This window comes from Lithobates pipiens, unplaced genomic scaffold (assembly GCF_037356315.1).
Source record: "Lithobates pipiens isolate NorthernLeopardFrog02 unplaced genomic scaffold, aLitPip1_a1.2 Scaffold_16, whole genome shotgun sequence".
Taxonomy (NCBI): Eukaryota; Metazoa; Chordata; class Amphibia; order Anura; family Ranidae; genus Lithobates; species Lithobates pipiens.
In genome coordinates, this window is record NW_027507748.1 from 260,986,362 (window position 1) to 261,003,261 (window position 16,900).

General features: G+C 44.5%; 1 protein-coding gene across 3 annotated transcripts in view; it reads right to left on the minus strand.

Moving 5' to 3' along the window:
- CYB561D1 (cytochrome b561 family member D1) overlaps window positions 1-14,569 on the minus strand; it is a 90,950-nt gene extending 76,381 nt beyond the window's left edge. Inside the window, exon 1 of one of the 3 annotated variants that reach the window (XM_077481343.1) lies at window positions 14,451-14,569. The gene's annotated coding sequence lies outside the window, so the exon portion shown is untranslated. Of the gene's footprint in view, window positions 1-14,446 lie in introns of all 3 variants that reach the window. The other 2 variants (XM_077481342.1, XM_077481344.1) reach the window with 2 other exon arrangements.
- Between the last annotated feature and the right edge of the window lie 2,331 nt (window positions 14,570-16,900).

Genomic DNA, 16,900 nt, shown 5'->3' on the forward strand with positions numbered 1-16,900 from the left:
GAAGTTGTGCAGTCCCACTGCACACACCTCACTTAAAGCAGTATTAAACCCAAAAGCAAACATTATATTGCAGCTTACCAATTTCTAGATGTGACGGCAGCATAGTTTTATTTTTTAGACCTTCTTTCTTCTATTTTCATATGGTGATCCAAAAGTTATCTTTCGGGGGGGCGTGGCCGGCAGCCGAGGAGTATGGCCGCAGAGTAGGAGAGCTCCGTCCACCGCCTGCACACCGGAGCTTATCCCGACGGACCTGGGTGATTAAACTCGGCGGAATTTAGACAGTGAGGCTCGGGCAACATCACGGATCATGTCCCGCAGAAGGAAAGAAGCGAAACGCCTAAGCCGCATGACGGACTTCTATAGGAATCCCCGCACCTCGCATGCCCAAGATGGCGCCGGTAAGCAGGGGGATGAGGAGAGAGACAGTCATATAAGCGGCAAAGTCCCTGCAGCGTATCAGGCCAGATCCCAGATCGAAACACCACAGAGGGACATACACACCTCCTCACCAGCTTCAGCTACTTCCAGCCCCATTAAAGCCAAGCAGCCCCACATGCAGGGAGAGATGGAAGAGGGTGGGAGCAATGTCTCTTTGAACGATACCAGAGAGCTGCAAGATTCTATACTGGAATTCCCTACTAAGAATCAGCCGGTTATCGACACCACCCTGAAAGATATGCTGGTATCACTTCGTAGCACTCTGCATGCTGACATCCTTTCTCTTACTAGTCATTTTAAAGAGGAGGTCAGAGCCGTGGACAACAGGGTTACCCACATAGAACGCAAAATGAGCGACTTTGCAGGTACTATTAACGAGGTAATAGATGCACATAACGAAAGGGAAGACGATATGCTCATCATGAAAGAAAAAATGGCCGACCTCGAAGATCGCTCGAGAAGAAATAACATAAAGATCCGAGGCATTCCAGAATCAGTGAAGCCCCCTGACTTACTTTCATATTTCCAAACGATCCTGCAGGAAGCGCTACCGGAAGCAACTTTGACTGAACTCGCAGTGGATAGAATCCATAGGCTTCCCAAGCCCAGACATATTCCAGATCATCTACCGAGAGACACTATTGCACGGATCCACTTCTTCCAAACTAAAGAAAGATTCCTTTTGTGTATCCGCAACCCAGACACTATACCTCTGTCAGCACAAGCCTTGTCATTCTTTCCGGACCTCTCGGCATTTACGATGCAAAGAAGGCGAAACATGGCGACGATAACGAAACCCCTGCGGAATCATCGAATCCCGTACAAATGGGCATATCCAGCGAAACTCTTAGTGTCTAAGGATGGCTCTACTACGGCTATCAAGTCGGTGGAAGAGGGCATTCGACTTCTCAGAGAATGGCGAATCTTGGATAAAGAAGAGAGCGTGCCGTCTGGGACATCATCTCCTCGTGCCGAATCACCTGCCTGGCCGAGAAATCTATCGGACTAACCACCCAGGTACTTATCTTAATCACTACCATCACTTAGAGCTCCGGTGCTCGGTGGAAACTTTTGTAGTTCTTTTTTCCCCCCAGATATATTAAGGGTTATTTCCCTACGGATGCGTTGCATTCCTTCTTTTTATTTTTTTTATTTCTTTTTTTTTTTCCTCTTTCATATAAGCAATACTTAGCTCAATCTGTGCTGCGCGTTCCCTTGTGGTTGACTGTGCTCAGATCCTTTGGGACCTCACTAGTTCAGATTGGTGTCGACGCCACTTGGCTCCAACTACTTCTATGCTTCTTCGACAACCTAAGTGCCTTACTACACACTTCAACAATTTTTTTTTTCTATATTCTGTTATTTTGGTTGAATTTTTTGCTGAATTTTTTGTGTCCACCGCAAGTGTAAGTCGGATTGAACTTACTTACGCCATTACTGAAACCGATTCAGGAACTTGTTCATCCTACGCTAGCCACGCCCTCAAAATGGGCTTTAGGATTTCTTCATTTAATGTCAGAGGGCTTAATAGTCCTCACAAACGAAGCTTACTGTGGAAGGAAGCCCTGAAATTACAAAGTGATATACTTTGCCTTCAGGAAACCCACTTATTGGACTCTAAACACCCGCAACTTCGTAATAGACATTTTTCAACAGTTTTTCTAGCTAATGCCCAGAAAAAACAGAAGGGAGTAGCTATACTAATACGCAACAGCTTACAATTTAAATGTCTGCAGGTTGAAATAGACACTGCAGGTAGATACATTATCCTAATAGGGGAAATCGATAATGTGGTTTATACTATTGTTAACGTGTATGTACCAAATTCTAAACAACTGTCTTTTCTGCACAAAGTAGGTAAGAAGGTGGCTTCGGTGCGCAAGGGTTATCTTGTACTCTGTGGCGATTTCAACACGATACCAAACCAAGCCCTTGATGTGTCTTCGAGGCCTCACAAATCCAGGGACAGGATTACCCTTGCGCATTTCATGTCAACTTACGGGTTGTACGATGTATGGAGATGCCAACATTCCTCAGAAAGGGATTATTCATATTATTCTAGTGTGTATAATTCGTACTCAAGAATAGACCTATTTCTTGTTGACAAATTTCTGCTCCAGAAGGTTACTTGGTCTGCAATACATAATATCTCATGGTCTGACCATGCCCCAGTTTCCGTAGTGGTGGAGGGGCGTCCGACGGAGACTAGGGCCAATAGATGGAGAAACGACACTTCCCTTTTCTCGCATCCCAAATTTAAACTGCAGATTGCCTCGGAATTGCGGGAGTTTTTTACAAACAACGCCCAGTCTGTGTCGGACCCATTCACTGTATGGAACGCCCACAAAGCGTTTATGAGAGGGGTTTTAATTAAACTCAGAACTACAGCCGTTAAGCAGAGAAATCTAAAAATCGATAGTCTCCTTTCCCAGATCGGTAAGTTAGAAGATCTAAACAAACAGTCACCCCAACCTGCTATTGGTTCCCAACTGGACGGTCTTAGACACGAACTAAGGTTATTGCTGATATCACAACAGGACCATATCTTAAAGAAATGGAAAGCCCGTTTCTACCACCAAGGGAATCGAGCAGGAAAACTGTTGGCTAGACAGACTAGAGAGAGAACCATTAAACAAAAAATACCGTTTATTCACCACCCAATTACAGGTGCTAAACTATCCAACCCAAAAGACATAGCCAACGCTTTTCGGGATTATTATAGCGCTTTATACAATTTAAGAGACGATAATTCCACTCCCCAACCGACCACGGACGCGATTGAACGTTTCCTTGACAAGTTGCTACTCCCACGAATAGATCAAGACCAACTAACTGCTTTGAACGAACCCATAACGCTGACTGAACTGCATAAAACAATACTAGCATTACCTTTAAATAAATCCCCAGGCCCAGACGGCTTCTCGTCGGAATACTATAGGGCATTCTACCCCATTATTGACAGTCACCTTCTAAACACATTTGAGAAAGCAACGTCAACCAACTCTTTTCCCCGGGAAATGTTAGCCGCCACAATAATCACAATACCCAAGCCAGGGAAACCGACGGAGTCCACTCAAAACTTTAGACCGATATCCTTATTAAATGTGGATCTAAAAATCTTTGCAAAGATTTTAGCAAATAGGTTGTCCACAATTCTACCTTCTCTAATTAAAAGCGACCAGGTGGGATTCATTAAGGGTCGCCAAGCCCCTGATGCAACCAGGAAAATTATTGACTTGATTCATATGGCTGAGACCTCGAGGGATCCTTCTCTGCTTCTTACCTTAGATGCAGAGAAGGCCTTCGATAGGGTCCATTGGGGGTATTTGAGTAAGGTACTCGACAAATTTGGGTTGGAAGGGAATATATATTCAGCCATCTCGGCCCTATATACGAACCCGTCGGCAATGGTATTCACGGAGGGGATGTTCTCAGAAAGTTTTGACATCTCGAATGGAACAAGGCAAGGGTGTCCGTTGTCCCCGTTAATTTTTGCCCTTATAATGGAGCCCCTAGCGGAAACAATTCGCACACACCCAGATATCATTGGTATTCCAATTGCGAAATTTTCTTATTCAATTACACTCTTTGCAGACGATGTAATCTTATCCCTTTCCCGGCCATCCGTTTCACTGCCAGCAGTACATGATACTTTAGAACAGTTCAATAAAATTTCTTACTATAAGGTTAACGCGTCTAAGTCCAACATATTAGCTATCAACATTAAAAGAGCAACACGGAGAGATCTAGCCGTTAGATATCCCTACCCATGGACGAACCAACCGATTCCATATTTAGGCATTAAATTGATATCACCTAGTTCTGGCCTATTCAAAGTGAATTTTCTACCTTTACTTTCCTCCCTTCACCAAGAAATGACTAATCTTAAGAAATATTACCTGTCCTGGATGGGTAGATTAGCGGCATACAAAATGTTGGTACTACCAAAACTTTTATATCTTTTTAGAGCTCTGCCTATCCACATTCCCCAGTCTTTTTTCACATCTGCCCAAGCACAGCTCTCCTCATTTGTGTGGCAAGGCAGAAAACCTAGATGCTCTAGTACTATTTTATGTTGTAGGAAGGACTCGGGTGGTATGGGGTTCCCTATCCTGAGAGACTACTATAGGGCTTGTATACTTGATCAAATTAAGTATTGGATCCTGTCCGAACCGGACAAACAATGGGCTTCGATAGAAAACGCCTGGCTACTCTCCAACTCACTATATTCTACATTGCTGGCTTCGTCACTCCTCAATGCAAATACCAAATCACAATACCCCATAATCAAGTTAGTGTTAGAAACTTGGAGACATTTTGTTCACAATGTGTCCAGCCACCAGACTTTGACGGAGATTTCGATTCCTATCTCTTCTTTGAACGCGTGCCTGGAGGACATTGATGTGTCACTCTGGGAGCAGAAGGGTCTGACCTTGGTCTCAGATCTGTTTCAAGATAATAAACTGATTCCCTTTAGACAGCTAGTAAACAATTACAATATTCCAAATACAGCCTATTTTACATATTTGCGAATTTCTTCTTTCCTAAAGCATCATAGGAGATACACTGTTCTCATTCCCCACCAGGCATGGTCGTTCTGGTCTGACGATATGAAACTTAAAGGGGGCATCTCCCTTTTTTATGATCTCTTACAATCTAAAAGTGTTTTTAAGAAAACACACCCTCTCCAGAAATGGGAGACAGATCTGGACACTTCATTCTCGGATGAGCAATGGAAAGTAGCTGTAAAGAGTAGCGCCCGTCACATTAGATCCATATCACATTGGGAAACATCTCAGAAACTCCTTCTTAGGTGGTACTACACTCCTTATATTACCGCGAAATTTGCAGAAAATACCTCGAACGTATGCTGGAGAGGGTGTGGGAAAGTGGGCACCTTGCTACATATGGTGTGGGAATGCCCCTGCATCAGGAGCTTTTGGAGAGGAGTATTTGCCCTAATCTCCAGAACTATTGGAATTATCAGTATGGCTACACCGGAACTAGCAATTTTAAACCTCCGCATAGATCAATTTCCTCCGTCTCTTAGATTTATAGTAGTTCAAATCTTGACAACAGCTAGACTCTTAATAGCCAAAAAATGGAAGTCCCCCGACCCCCCAAATATTAGTGAGTTGAACAAGACAATAGATGTAACTTTTAAGTACGAACAGATCCTTTCCACATCAGAAGGGAAATCCTCTGGCTTTTACTTTAAATGGGCACCCTGGATCGGTACTAGAAACATTATATAAAGTTATGACTTAACTGGGCGTTTTCCTTATCTTTTTGTATTTTACAGTTCTTTTCTATACAAATAAACTCTATTGGCTGACATTAAAAAGAGAAACTGATATACCTGTTAAGCTAGAGAGATTGACATTGTTACATTAACATGTTGAAAATATTCTCCCTGTATGTTTGCCATCCCGGTATATGGATATTTGTAATGTCTCAGCCTTTCAATAAAAAATATTAAAAAAAAAAAAAAAAAGTTATCTTTCAAAAGAACACACTCTTCCAGAAGTATAAGTTTACAGCAGGGGGTGCCCAACCGCTGGCTCGGCACCAGCTCTGGGATGGCGGGTCGGCAAGCCCAGATCACGCCATCCCCAAGAATCAGTGTTAAGAACAGAACTGACGCTAAAGGAATCAGAGCCAATGCTTCCTGTATACCGAATGTACTCCGCCTGTGACAGGATGTTACTCTGTTCTCTACTGCACCCGCATGCTTCCTCTAGCACTGGCTCCTGTCACACTGATGGAATGGGGGGTTGGGAACAAACCAACAGTACCTGCCAGCAGTACCAGCTGCAGGAATCCTGAGGAAGAAGTCAGTTGAGGTGCACAGTGCACAGTGCATCAGTGTGAAAGCAGCCTTAGGCCCCTTTCACATGATTGGTCAGATCGGGTCCGCCTGTCTGTTTTCCAGGTGGACCAAATTGGACCCTCCATTCACCTCTCTAGAGCAGCAGATGTAAACGGGCTTGTGTCTGTTTACACCCGCCTATCAACTTAAAAAAAAAAAAAAAACAGAAGGGGATTTGGTGATTTCTGTCTGGGTGGATCGGATAAGGGGGCCCATAGAGTAGAGTGGGCTGTGTCTGCTATGTCTATGCACAGTGGTCACAGACCTGTCATATGCCCGCTCATTGTGGCCCGCGACCAGTTACCAAGTCACTAAAGTGGCCCTCATTCCTCAAAAAGCTGGGCACCCCTGGTGTACAGGGATGTAAGAAACATTTTAACACTGACATAAGTGCTTACAATGGTCAGCTTTTCTTTATGTAAAACCTTTATCTTAAAAGGATAAAGCATATTGCTGTAACTGATTATAAAGTGTGAACTGACGTTTGCATTCAATTTGTTAGTGTATCTAAAGCTGCTAATATCTTTACCACTACCCTTTCCCCTCCCAACACTAACAATGCTGCTTTCTACAATGTCCCCCGTGAAGATGTGCTACTGTCCAGATCACCAGGTGAAAACAGAGGGGACAAAAGCCATTAAAAAAAAAAAAAAAAAAATCAGCCACCACATCTAATGACTAGTAACCTGCAATACATTACATTTTGGCTTTAAAGCGAACCTCCGCGAAAATGTTTATTTTAAAAACTGCACCAGTTAAGTATCTTAAAGTGAATGTAAGGAAGAAAAAATATATATAAAAAAAAAAAAAAGTTATACTTGCTCCCGAGCTGGCTTTCTGCGTACATACTGGCTGTGATTGACAGCAGTGGGAGCAAATGGCTCCTGCATCTCAGCCAATCAGGAGTAGGGAATCTGGGAGAGCCTCGGATCTCATGCACATCCCTGGATCAAGATCAGGCTATGGTAACTATTAGGAGTGGGCTGAGGGGAGAGTTGCACACTGAAGGTTTTTTTAACCTACAGTCTTTACAACCACTTTAAATCATGTTGCATACCCACCTCTCTGCTCCCCTCTCCTCCTTTATTCACAGAACACCTTGTATTGTGAAAAAATAAAAAGGCTTTTTGTGAATGGGCAAGGAGAGAGGAGGAGGTGGGGGGGGTGCAATTGGAGCCCTTTACTGTCCCTGCCTCTGCTCTAATCTCTGCATTACCCAGAAATACAGGGCTCTGTGTAGGAGCCGCCTTGTGGCAGGGTATGAATTTTACCCTAAGCAGCAGCCTTCCACATATAGCAGGTGTAGGCAACCTTAAAGAGGTGAAGATCTACTTGAAAAACATGGGAGAAATCTAAGATCACAGAGTCACTTCCTCACATCTGATTTAAACCTTTAATTGTCACTGTACCATGTAGCAATTGTGTACATTGCACGGCAATCATGGGTTTAAATCAGGTGGTGAGGAGGCAGTCAGAAGTGGCACCCTTAGTGCCCATTCACACACAGTTGGGGTGTGGTAAAAACCTTGCAGTTGAATCATGTTTTTACTGCGCCCAATCCCTACCCCTTTAGCTGTTGAAGGAGCCAAAGATATATACATGCCACAGCAGGAATTAAGCCCCCTGTTGCTTTTGATGGGTGCTACCACCTGCCATTCAAGTAAAAGGGGTCACTCTGCAAGTGCCCCCCAACTGCATGCTTCAGTAGGGTCCAAGAAGGTGGTGAGAAAGCAAGATAAACCTGCCTGCTTTAATCCCTTGTTGCTGTACTCACAAATGTGCAGGGCACTTGCAAAGTGGCCTCATTCATTTGAATGGGTCATGCTTGGCAGGTGCTACACCTACCATTACAGGGCATATAACTCCAGCTGCAACTGCAACGTGTACACCTCTGGCCACTGCGTGTGAGCGGTTGGGGCAGGGTTATAAAAACACGTCTTAACTACTGGGTTTTACCATCCCCAAAATGTAAATGAACCCTTACTGTTCTGAGCCCCCTATAAGGTCGCTTTCATGCTGATGTGCTGCAGTTTACCTGCCCCGCGGGTGCAGCATAGTGCATCTGCAACTTTCGTGGGTTAGCTGCGCTTTGCCATAGACTTCTATTACATAATGCAGGTGTGGTGTGCTTTCAGAAAGTGCACCAAACCTGCAGGATATAATAGAAGTCTATGGCTATGTGCAGCAAAACCACAAAAAAGTTGCAGTGCACTGCACTACTCTGAAAACTGCTGGCTGGGATAGGAGATTGAGTGCAGTTGGTATTACTCTGCATGGGACCGGAGCCAGCACTACAGAGAAGGCATCAGCTTATGTGGCTCTTGCTCCCTGCTCCCTACTACAGCTCCAACTTTACAAGTAGTCCCTCTGCATTGCACTCAGATGCTCTGAATGGCAGGTCAGCAAGTCCAGACCGCGATCTTCTGCTTGCTGACTAGAAATGGGCTCGGGCACGTTCGAAATACCACATGCCCAATCCCGCCAGGAAGCCGACACTGCACATTGCTAGACACAGGCAGTGAGACATTTCCTGGTCCACAGCTGTACAGATAAGGAAATGTCTCACTGCCTGTGATTGGCAATGTGTAGTGTCGGCTTCCTGGTGGGATCAGGCTTGCTGCCCACCATATATGACGTCAGCAAAGTGGTTCTGTTCTTATTATACAGGATTTATATAGCGCCAACAGTTTATGCAGCGCTTTACAACTTGAGGGTAGACAGTAGAAATACAATACCTTCTTTTTATCCTCTGCCTCGAACCTCTGGCGGAGGCCATCCGCGTTCACCCAGACATTAGAGGGATATGCCTACGCCACAGGGAATATAAAATGTCCCTATTTGCAGACGACATCCTCCTGACATTGACCAATCCCCATATCTCACTTCCGAACCTGTTGTCCTTGCTGAAAGATTTTAGCTCCATATCAGGGTACAAGATTAACACCAGTAAAACTGAAGCTTTACCTTTACACATTCACTCTTCTGCTCTCACAATACTGCAAGACAACTATTCCTTTCACTGGTGCACAGACTCCATTAAATACCTGGGGATTAACATTACTCCCTCCTATTCGACCTTATACTCGGCTAACTACCCCCCACTTTTTCGTGACATTGCTAGGCTTTTGAAGCAATGGGATTCGCTTCCCCTCTCACTTTTGGGTCGTATCAATGTCCTAAAAATGTCAGTGATGCCTAGACTCCTCTACCTTTTTGATACTCTTCCAATCCCAATCCCTATGTCCCAACTTAAGGCTGTCCAAAGAGCTTTTCTTAATTTCATTTGGCATTATCGAGCGCATAGGGTTGCAGGTTCGGTGATGTTGGCTCCTAAATGGCGTGGAGGTCTGGGAGCCCCAGATCTGATCAAATATTACTATGCTACACACCTTAAACCAGTTATTACCTGGTCATCCCGGAAAGCCCCCACAGTATGGGCTGAAATTGAGATGAGCATCACCAGGCCTGCACACATCTGTGCCATGCTTTGGGCAGACCTTAAAACCTCCATGGGTCCACTTCGTAGCATCTGTCTGGCCCCGATGCTGTTCTCCTTGGAAATCTGGAGGAAATGCCTAAAGTTGTTTCCTCTGGCTTCCCAATGCCCTCCTTTGCTAAACATACTGTTTAATCCAGATATCCCAGACAGCCTAGCATATGATAGAGTGATTCCTTGGTCTGAAGCTGGTTTGTTTCAACTCCGCAATATAGTGCATCCGCTCACCAGGAGGCTTCTATCATTCGCGGACTTGCAGAAACAGCACCAAATTCCCAAACAACTCTTCCACTCCTATCTGCAAATCAGACACTACTTTGCTTCTAAATCCCCCACTCTCTGTCTTGATAAGCCAACTCCATTTGAATTTTTATGTGCTCAGGGCCCATACCAGGCCCATTTAATCACTGACATTTATAGAATACTCCATGAATCGGTGCCCCTTACGGAATCTTCTCATTCATATATGCGTAAGTGGTCGCAAGTGTTACAACATCCCATCCTACTCCCACAATGGCAGAGAATCTGGGAGGCCGTCTCTAAGACATCCCGCTGTGTGGAACAGAAGGAAACCGCTTACAAGATTCTGCTCTTTTGGTATAGAACGCCTGAAATTTTAAATAAATATGATCCCAAGACCCCTGCGATGTGCTGGAGATGTCGGGGAGATATAGGTTCCCATTTCCATATCTTCTGGGCATGCCCATTGATCCGTCCATTTTGGATTACAATACAATCCTTCGTCCAAGACTTGTTGGAGATTTCCCTCCCATTAGACCCTCTGTATTTCTTACTAGGGTTGCCGATTCCTGGACTCTCTAGACATGCTCAGAAGCTTGCCACCTTTATTTTGTTAGCAGCTAAGAGAGCTATCCCTACACGGTGGCTATCACGTACCCCGCCCACTTTCCCCCAAGTCTTGCAGAACCTAGAACATATCGGCCGTATGGAAAAGCTTACAGCCATAGTCCATGACACTATGCCTAAGTTCTCAATGATTTGGGATCTGTGGTATCGCTCTAAACTATATACTGCTACTTAATATAGTCTTCTGAGTTTGGACCTCCTACGCTGAGTTTAAGGCTCAAATTGCACGTTCACACTGTTCCATGCCCTTCTAAAGGAATGAAGTTTCCACATTCCCTGCTCACTGTCCTATGCCTATTTGATTGTGACGATTGCTGTTTTGTACCACAAATAATTGTTAATTAATGTGAGGATATACAGAATGTGCTGAAATATCCTACCCCCCCCCCCTCCTCTTTCTTCCCTCCCCTCTCCTCCCTCCCCTCTCCTCCCTCCCCCCTCGCTGTTTCTGATTTGTTTTATTTGATGGACTTACTGTTTACCTGTGCATTTATGCCAACACTTTGTCATTGTTATCTTTATATTTTCAATAAAAATACAATTTAAAAAAAAAAAAAAAAAAAAAAGAAATACAATACACTTTAATACAGTAGGAATCAGATGGTCCTGCTCCTTAGAGCTTACAATGTAAGAGGGATGGTAAAGAGATACAAGGGGTAATAACTGTGGGGAATGTGCTGATGGAGAAGATAAATGTACAGTGGTTAGGTGGGAGCCAGATAGGGTTCTTTAAAGAGTTAAGTTTTCAGGGATCATCTGAAAGTGGAAAAAGTAGGAGAAGTAGGAGAAAAAAATAAATAAAAAAAATCGGACAGATTGGAGTAGAGCATTCCAGAGGATGGGAGAGGCTCTGGAAAAGTCCTGGAGGTGAACATGGGATGAGGTGACAAGGGAGTTTGAGAGTAGGACGTCTTGGGAGGAGCGAAGAGAATGATTAGGTTGGCATTTCGAGAATAGGCTAGTGATGCAGCTGGGGACCAGTTTGTGGATGGCTTTGTAAGTTATAGTTAGTATCTTGAATTTAATTAGTTGGCTGAGTGACAGCTAATGGAGGGATTGGCAGAGGGGTATAGCAGACGCTGAGCGGTTTGTGAGGTGGATGAGCCTGGCAGCAGCATTCATGATGGACTGAAGCTGGGATAGCCTAGTCAGAGGTAAGCCAATGAGGAGGCAGTTGAAGTAGTCGAGGCAGGAGATGACCAGGGAGTGGATTTGAAACTTTGTAGTGACATTGGTTAGGAAGGGGCGTATCTTGGAAATGTTGCAGAGGTTGAGGCGGCAAATTTTGGAGAGCCATAGGATGTGGGGCCGAAAGGTTAGTTCAGAGACCAGGATTACACCCAGGACCTTGGCGTGGGGGGACAAGTTGATAGTTAAGCTGTTGATATTGACAGAGAAATCAGGGGGAAGTGGCACCTGGGGGAGGAAATATCATGAGCTCGGTTTTGCATAGGTTGAGTTTGAGGAAGTGATGCGACATCCAGGCTGATATGTCTGCTACTAAGTTGGCGATGCGTGAGGAGACAGATGGAGAGATAGACTTGGGTATCATCAGTATGGAGAGGATATTGAAAGCCATGGGAGGCAATCAACTGACTCAGGGATGTGCTGTAGATTGAGAAAAGGAGCGGTCCAAGAACAGAACCTTGGGGAACCCCAACGGAGAAAGCAAGAGGAGAGGAGGAAGTAGTTATCCTGACCAGACATCATATGACGTGATCAAGACAACAAGCGGGCGCGCAGCGCGGCAATCAAAGGTGTTATGTCTCAGTCTGACACACCGCATCTCTGAACATGGTAAAGGAGCCTCTGACAAAGGCTCCTTACCATGTGATCAGCTGATCATCACGCGAATCAGGAAGTGGCGGTAAACGCCTTTTCTCGGTTTGTGCTGGCAGGAAGAACAGATCGCCTGTCGGGGGGGATCCTGTGCCGATAATCAGCACATTATCAGTGCAGCCCCCATCAAAGGTGCCCATCAGCTGCCGATCACTGTCCATCAGCTGCCAGCCTGTGCCCCATAAAAAACAACTGTCAGTGCCCAAAGTGCCCTTCAGATGCCACTTTGTAATGCCTGTCAGTAGCTCCTCATCAGTGCTGCCTATCCAGTGCCATTTATCAGTGCCAATCAGTTTTTATTTTTCTCAAAAATTTTGGTAGTTTGTTTAGCAAACAATAAAAACCCCAAAGGTGATCAAATACCACCAAAAGAAAGCTCTATTTGTGGTAAGAAAATAATAAAAATTTAGTTTGTGTACAGTGTTGCACTATTGCGCCCCCATTCCCAAACACTTGCCTGCTTCCTCTCACCACTCCAGTGCCATCCCAGCTGCAGTCCTGCTCTCCCAGGACACACAGGGGGTGGCAAGAACCATAGGCTCCTGCTGCTGTCAGTCAAACTTATGAGAAGAGGGAGCAGTTTACTGGTGCTGTGTGTGTCTATGCAGATCTGCATGAGTGACCCCCTACCAGCCAATTGCTGAAGGTACACTCGGAAGTAGTATATCTATAGGCAAAACTTTTTTTTTTTCATTTTGGATAAGAGAGTGGCACAGTGGTGTAGTGGTTAGTAATCTCGCTTAGCAGTAAAAAAGGGTCGCTGGCTCGAATCCCAACCACAACACTACCCGCCTGGAGTTTTCATGTTCTCTCTGTGCCTGTGTGGGTTTCCTCTGGGTACTCCAGTTTCCTCCCACACTCCAAAGACATGCAGGTAGGCTAATTGGTTTCTGTCAAAAAATTGGCCCTAGTATATGAATGGGGACCTTGGATCGTGGGCACCTTGAGGTTAGGGACTGATGGGAGTGTACAATGTACAGGGATATGGACAATTGTAGACACTCACTCAGGGTGGACTGGTGTCTTTATTCAACCTTACTAACTATGCAACATGAAGGAGGGTTATAAGCCCTGTCAGTTTTTTTTTTGTGTCCCATCGGAAATATTTGATTTCACTTTCTGTCCCATAACCTAAAGATATAGTGAGAGAACCCCCCACCCCAAAAAAAAGAGGGGGGGAAGAAGTTAAGGCATCCTGGGGTGCCCCCATTGGAGGATTTCCCCTTGATTACTGTTCTAGGTCAAGCCAAAATGTGTGATTTTCTTTTACTTTCACTTTTGGTGATAATGGTAAACAGGACTAATAGAGAGGGGCGAATCTCTCTAACGGGGACACCGACAGCAATAAGGACAAACAGGTGTTCTAATTCACCTCCACATTCTATCCAAAATTAAAAAAAAAATGCTTTTGCCTTTAGGTCCCTTTCACACTTGTGCTACTTGTCACAGGACAAGTCATACCGCATGATTTCCAATCAGATCTGTGCAACTTCAAGTCGCAGCGACTTCAAAGTAGTCCCTGCACTACTTTGGTCCAACTTTGATGCAACTTGAGGTCCAAAGACCTTACGATTACACAGGCATTACTTCAAGTTGCGGCACAAATCGCACAGCTTTCAGGTCGCACAAATGTGAAAGGGGCCTTAGTTACATTCTACCTTCAATCATGACATTGACCATGGCCAAAATTCGAGTATGGGATCTAGTGGGAACCAGTTTGTGATATTATTAATATGGCCTTTTCTTTCCACAACTCTGCACACTCAGCCAGCACTACAAGCCCCAGCACGCCACAACACTTTTTACCTAAGCAGCACTTACTGACGACTCATTCAGCACTCAGCTATAAAAAGCCACAGGTTACCCTGTCTATATGTAAACAAATGAACGTACTTCAGACGATAAGAAATATAATGTAAAATGAGAACACGTACGTACGCCCCTCACATACTCCGCTACAACATGGACGAGCCCTCTCAGGTTCTATACCGGAACCGGCGTTCTCCGTGCACGTCTGGAGATCGGTGATTGGCCGATCACTTCCGCGATGCCTTAGTCCTAGCTTGTTCTGTCAGTTCCCGACCCGCACCTACAGCGACACCTAGCGGGCCCCAAAGTATGCACAGCCGTGCGAGCCGCTCAGGAACCGCCGCATAGAATATCTATCTTGGAGACAGGACAAGCTCCACCACAGATGGTCAACCAAATGGAGATTTGTTCAAATAACTAAAGAAACGAGGACAATGCTATTTTGTCTATATGATCATATCTCCCAACTTTCTGATATAGAAAAACTAACACATATTAGCATGAAGGGAAAGGCAAAATACACACCAATACCACACTATTCTGACTGCCAAAAATTCATACACCTGTCTGTGGGCGGGGTCCTCTGTGCCCTGCACGTGGGGGCAACTTTCCCGTAGAGCCTGCTAATTAGTGCCTGGTACCAAGACTGCGGTCATGTGAACAATCTAACATTAAAATAGAACTATAGGCAAAACTTTTTTTTGTTTGTTTTGGATAGAGCAACCCCTATCAGTTTATTGTTTTTGTCATCTGTGTTTCATTGGAGAGATTTCCCTTCACTTCCTGTCCCATAGACAACCAGTAAGTGAGAGGAAATCCCTGCAAATTAAGGGAATCCCGTGGGGCTAGGGTTGCCACTTTTTCTTCAAGCAAAACTCGAACGCTTTCGCAAAAATATATATTTTGTACACTATAATCGTGGTCTCCAAACTCTATCCTTTGCTTGCCTTTAAATGGCCCTTGAGTCATTATTCCTACCATTGACACCAACAATGCAGTATTCCTTCCACTGACATCAGCGATTGGGCATCATTTCTTCTAACGACAATAAAAACTGGGCACATTTCCTCCCCCTAATACCAAAGATCGGGCATTGTTTACTCCCACTGGGCACAGACCGGACACCCTAAAGTCTGAAGGACAGTAAACTGGTCCTTTCTTTAGAATGTTTTAAGACCCCTGATCTATAGGATTGTAACAGGTCTGGGACACCTTTGGGCACTCCAAACAGAATAGCAATGTGGCATGCATAGTGCCCCATAGTCCCTTCTATAGGGCCCTGTTTTAAGCCACATTCCTGTCTGAATATTGTGCCTGGGTTTCAGGTGAACTGAAACCCGAACACATGATTCAAAACCCGAACTGTCTGGGTGAATCCCGAACAGGTGGCAACCCTACTTGGGGACCCCCAGTTCACCAGAACTACTGTTTTAATTGGAAGACGTCCAATTGGGATTTTCTTTTACTTTCACTTTCAATGATAATGGTAAACCGGACAAATAGGGTGAATCTCTCTAACAGGAGCACAGACAGAAATAAAAACTGACAGGTGTTCTAATCCTTCTGCACTCTATCCTGAACTAAAAAAAAAAAAGCTTTGCCTTTAGTTATACTTTAACCACTTCAGCCCTGGAAGGATTTACCCACTTCCTGACCAGGCCATTTTCCGAGATGCGGCACTGCATCGCTTTAACTGAAAATTGCGCGGTCGTGCTATCTCTGTACACAAAATTTACGTCCTTTTTTTTCCTCAAATAGAGCTTTCTTATCACCTATGTGTTTTGTATTTTTGTGCTATAAACAAAAAAAGAGTGACAATTTAGAAACTTTTGTTTTAAATTTTTGCTATAATAAAAAATAAAAAAAAACGAATTTCTTTTTGGGCCAATATGTATTCTTCTACATATTTTTGGAAAAAAATCGCAATAAGTGTATATTGAAGTTATAGTTATAGTTTTTATTTTTTTATTAGTAATGGCGGTGATCAATGATTTTTAGCGGGACCGACATTGTGACAGACAGATTGGACACTTTTGACACTTTTTTGGTACCAGTGATATTTATAGAACTAAAAATATCCACTGATTACTGTATAAATGTCACTGGCAGGGAAGGAGTTAACACTAGGGGGCGATCAAGGGGTTAAGTGTTCCCTAGGGAGGTATTTCTAACTGTGGGGGGAGTGTACTGACAGGGTGTAGAGAGAGATCGCTGTTCCTGATCACTGGGAACATTAGTTCTCTCTCTACTTCCCCAACAGAATGGGGATCTGTATATTTACATTGACAGATCCCCAGTCTGGCTCTCTGAGGAGTGATCGCGGGTCACCGGCGGACATCGCAGCCACCAGCCATACGCATCGGCTCCGGTGGCACCCGCCCTTAAAACGGCCGCCGTACAGCTACGGCAAGTCCATCCAAGTGGAAGTCCATGTAAAATCTAAAATCCCTGCATTTATAAACACCAGGGATCTAAAACTAACTTCTCTATCCCTGTAAGGAAAAAGAGGAGTATACATACAGTACCTTTTTGGAATCTGATCTGACCCGCACCGACCCCATCTCCAGCGCTGGAAGCTC